Below are 5,693 nucleotides of genomic sequence, written 5' to 3'. Positions count from 1 at the left end.
ACAAATATACCCTTTTTACATCGCTCATCCAACTTTTTCTTGTCATACTTGTATGCATAACACTCTAACCCAAACACTCTCATTTTGGATAAGTCAGGCTTTTTTCCAGTTATCAGATAGTATGGAGTTTGTCCCAGACGTCTATTAAAACATCTATTTCTAACTATGGCAGCGGTCTGTACCGCATACGTCCACAACTCCTTGGGTAATTCACTCTCAATTAGCATACACCTTGCCATTTCAAACAAAGTCCTCCAAGCTCTTTCAGCTGTCCCATTTTGATGGGGTGAGTAAGGAGCTGAGGTTTCATGTCTAATAGCATTTTTGCTGAGCAATGACTGAAATACAGAAGATGTAAATTCTGTTCCATTATCTGATCTCATACATTTGATTTTACCATATGGTGCAACATCAGCAAAGAATTTCTCGGTGGCTACAGCAGTGTCACTTTTGTTCTTCAAAAAATAGGTAAATACAGCTCCTGAATAGTCATCTGTGAATGCTAAGGCAAATCTAAAACCATCTTTCCCTGCTGGTTCTATAGGACCAGCCAGATCTGCATGAACAAGTGCAAACACATCTTTTGCTTTCTCATCTAGATCTCTATTTCTGTTCTGAGCAAATTTGCCTTTTACACACACTTCACATTTCAAATTGGATCTGTCAATTTTACCTCTAATTTTCATCCCATCTGTAACATTCTCCAATTTTAACACATCATCATAATTACAATGACCCAGTATTTCATGCCATGTCTGAATATCATAGCACACGTTACACTCATCAATCTCATTAAGAACAGTACTCAAATAAAACAGTCTGTCATACATATGAATATCAAAAATTGTACCATTTTTGTGAATGAGTCGGTTCTGTCCCTCTTTGAAGATTACTGTCGCTCCGTGCGAAATTGCCGCTTTGACGGAAAAGATGTTTTGAGAAAATGATGGCACATAAAGTGCCTCCGTCAACATCATGTCCACTATGCGGCCGTTGCTATTTCTCAAACGCAATTTTGCGGTACCTTTCTTCAGCGCGATACCACTGGCCCGTTCTCCATCAGCCAGCTCCAGAATGTGACTCTGAGGTTTGAAACTTAGGTCGAAATCCACGAACTTCTCAATGTCCGTAACTATGTGTTTAGTAGCCCAGAATCCACCATAAGGCCTTTCATTTCCACTCCATCAATCGGGACTTTATTCACCTGCTCCACCATAAACGCAAATGTGTGATCCTCCTCTTCATCCACCGTTTGCTTCACTTTATCCCGCTTTCTCCGACGACAGTGCACGTCTTTATGTGAGGCGCTTTTACAGAACCTACACCATTGTCTCCGTTCCCCGCGCTCACCAGCAACCACCGTGCACTCCGCGGCTTTATGGCCTTTCTGGCCACAGTCGTAACAGGTAAGTCTCGTGCTCCAATTGTCCCTTCCTCTAACTTTCATTACGCTGTCCTCTCCCGAACCAGCAATGGCAAACTTCTCTGTGCTTTCATAGCTCCTCAATTTTGCTTTAAAATCGGCAAATGTTAATTTTTCATCACTTTGCGTAATAAAAATAGAGAATGGTTTGAAGGTATCAGGCAAACCCTTTAGAATCATGGCAGTCAACAAATCATCGCTCAAAGTCTCTCCCGCATTTCGCAATGCTGTGATGGCAGTCTCGGCACGAATGATGTAATCTGTAACGGTTTCATTTACACCTTTCTGAAGAGATGTCAACTCCGTATACAAACTTATCACACGTGGTTTCCCCTTACCAGCGTAATGATCTCTCAAAATCTGCAGCGCCTTTCTGCCATCATCCGCAGCCTCTCTCATCACAAGCGACATACTCTTGTCGTCTAATAATTGGATCAGAACTGCATATGCCTCTTCATTTTTACCATCGTCTTCCACCTCCTCACCATCATTGTCATCCAATATGGTGGATTTCAAACCCAGAAGACGCAAATGTGCCAGGAACTTTGTTTCCCACAACTCGTAATTCTTTTCCTCTCCGTCAAAACATAAACGATTCCATCGGCTCCCAAACTCTTTACTGGGCCCATAACCTGTTGGCGCTGCCATCTCAGTTAGAGCTTGGTAACCGGTACATGATGAAGGAATAAAAGACTTGCAACTCAGACATTATCTGACGTTTACCACCTGCACACTGCGCAAGAGAGCAGCGGCCATTTTTATTAATGATTGCACACCTGTGTATATTACTCCATCCACTTCATGAAAACAGATCACCGTCAATTAGAGAACATATACAATTACATAAGTCAACATCATGCGTCCCCTTTGACGTTAACGGGGGCGGAATTTCCTTGTATGGGCCTTACGGACAATTCTACCGGAAGCGCGTGAGAGAGAGCGAGGGAGAGAGCGAAAGCAACAGGCTACGCCCATCAAAGCGCTGGCTCGTAGGCTGCGCTGCACAGGTGATGTGCACAATTAACAATGACATCAAAAAGTGCGTTTTTGGTTGCCAGACCAAGACAGTCCTGCACAGATTCCCCCAAACCCCGTGTTAAGGCAACAGTGGATGTAATTTGCTTTTCCGGATCAGCAACTGAGTTGCGCGAATGTTTATATCTGTTCGCTGCATTTCGGTGCCGACTGTTTCATAAACAAGGCCCAGCTCGACACAGGATTTTCCCGATCGCCTAATGCTGAATGATGGAGCAGTCCCAACGTTAGAAGGGTGAGTGAGACTGCTTCAAATGTCTGTGTCTTTGCCTATGCTCATCAAGTAGCCCAAACATGATCACGTATAGTTAATTGATCAATGGAGCATGCGATGTGTAGTGCGTGTACATTTGTTTAGCTGGCCACTATATGTGTAACTTTATGTATTGTAAAAGCACTCCAAACAACAATACACAAAGAGGGGGGAAATATGTTGAACTAAATAAGCACGCTTCTTCATTCAAATGCGCTACTATTCCGTGTCTTTCTATGTAAACACTAACTTAACCTGCTGTGCAAAACCGGTCCGCTTACTGTCTACACAAACCACGCGTAAACACACAAACACACGTGCACAACTGCACTTCCCACGTGTACACCTTCAAAGACAAAAATACGACGATATAATTCAAGTATAAATATGTAAATAACACAAGCCGCTAAGCATATTATATAGTTAGTGTATAACTTGTACCACATAGAGACGTCCTGCTCTAGTCGTTTTTGCTGCTGCTCCTGTTCAACTGCAGCCTCTGGGTCTGATTCCGGATCATAGATGTATTGCTGTATCTGATTAAAAGCCATATTTTTATTTTGAATAAAGTTTTTTTCCCGCTGTTAGGGATGACGCACTCGACTCAACACAATAGCAGCGCGCTGCTGCACACGTCATTATTTAGCTCCGCTCACACGACACGCCCCCACCCGCTTTTTTCGGAAAGACTCGGAACAGCGCATCTTTCTTATATAATTATAAAAAAAATAAAGACTTTTCGGAGATATGCAGGATGCAATGCTACTCTATAGGTACTCAAGATTGACATGACACTGACTGAAACTGAGTGTTTCACCCCCCCTTTAATAAAATGGGTGGGGGTGTCTGGTAGACTTTCAAAAATGCACAGAAATAGTGCAATAATACAGAAACAAATACACAACAGTTTCTGTATCTGTAGTGCTAAAAGTTAAATCTGATTCTGTCAGGAAATTCCTTTTCCATCAAATTCTGCAATACAACATTTAACACATTTCTAATCAATCAATCAACTTTATTTATATAACGCTTTTACAATGACAATTGTTTCAAAGCAGCTTCACAGTGTTAAACAGGATAATATTGCAACAAAATTTGATTTGGCTAGTTGGATTTGGATAGTTTATAGACCTAATTAATTAATTTAATTTGTATATTTAGTTGAATAACTTGGATCACAATTTTAGTGTCCCCAACTGAGCAAGCCAAGCCAAAGGCCACAGTGGCAAGGAAACAAAACTCCACCAGGACATGATGGAGAAAAATAAACCTTGGGAGAAACCAGACTCAGTCGGGGTGCCAGTTCTCCTCTGGCCTATTATTAAACAGTGTATAATTATTATTCTGCCAACACTGCAAGTCATAAATAATCAGACCCTGCAGACCATGGAACATGTCAGGATAGTAATGCCTCATGTTAAAAGCTATTCTCTGCAGCCATTACCCTATAAATCTCCTTATTTGATAGAAAGTCGAGGAAACAATAAGCTGGAAATGTCTAGTTACATCGTGTATTAAGGCTGATGGAAAATTAAAAGTTGTGATTTTCTAGACCGATATGGCTAGGATCTATACTATCATTCCTTCGTAATAATCAAGGTCAAGGTCAAGGTATCATTTATTGTCTCCCTTAGGAGAAATTTGTTTTGGATGAGAGAACTGTTGCATATCCCCATACACAGACATACATCCCATACGTACATCAATTCATGAAACCCTACTCTCCAAACATGATAATTCTTATAAAAATACCTATTAAATATACACATAATTATATAATATACAAATGATCAAAGAACTAATCAAAGAACTTTGCTGCCACACCATGTGTGCGGCGCAATGATATTACACAATGCCTGAAAATAGTCCCCAGCACAAGAATTTCCAGCATCCTGGATTATTACGCAGGAAATAGTGTAGATCCTAGCCCAGGGGCCTCAAACTCAATTTACATTGGGGCCACTAGAGGTAGACTCTGGGTCAGACTGGGCCGCATCAAGTATTCCACACAAAAAAAGGAGTTTTTTTCAATACTGATCCAATCTTCTCAATTTTTATTATTAACAGTTCTTCAACATGAACGTTTCTTCTGAACATGAACTGTTCTGAATTTGAACCTTCCTTTGCATTAATGGTTCATATAGTCTTCTCTTGCCTACTCAGTTTTTATTTTATTATTATTTTTATATAGCCTATAGAAATTAAACATTATGTAATACTGAAATAGTAAATGTGTTTATTTTAATGGCCTCACTTTATATTAGGTGGCCTTAAGCACTATGAACTTACATCAAGAAATAAGTACAATGTAGTTACTGTGTTCAAAATGTATTGCAAAACACCTTTGCTGATATTGAGGTGGGATACGGGTAGAGTTAGGGACAGGTGTGGTGGGATGGGTAAGTTTAAGGGTCGGGTTAGGTGTAAGGGGAAGTGCCAACTGTGTAATTACAGAAATTAATTACAGATGTAATTACATGCAGGTATTTCTTAAAATGTAAGTACAATGTAAAAACATGTATGTACACAATAAGTGCATTGTATCAAATGATTAGTTAAAATGTTAGTACATAGTTAAGGCCACCTAATATAAAGTGGGTCCATTTTAATTGTTAAATGTTTTCTATTTTAAAATAAACGACTAATTCAAAGCAATACCATAACTAGGTCAAACAGAACAGTGAACAAAATTCTAGGTCTAATTCTAGTTGAGAAATAATCTATTTGGGACTATTTGCAAACAATATTTGCATTGATTTCCATCAAATGTCCTGAGATTCTACGCATGAGTGATAAATACGTAGCCTACATCTGCTGCTTATATTTAAGTTCCTCAGTGGTCTAATAGTAGACTTTTAGTAAATAATCTCAAATGTTCAGAGTTCTAATACGCTCTCATATAGTTTTCTTTTTCATTCAAATGTTCATCAAAAATTGTATATTAAGAGGATGGACATGTTGCATTTTGTGTGCTTTTGTGTG

This window comes from Pseudorasbora parva, chromosome 12 (assembly GCF_024679245.1).
Source record: "Pseudorasbora parva isolate DD20220531a chromosome 12, ASM2467924v1, whole genome shotgun sequence".
Classification (NCBI taxonomy): domain Eukaryota; kingdom Metazoa; phylum Chordata; class Actinopteri; order Cypriniformes; family Gobionidae; genus Pseudorasbora; species Pseudorasbora parva.
This window is presented reverse-complemented; position numbering follows the sequence as displayed.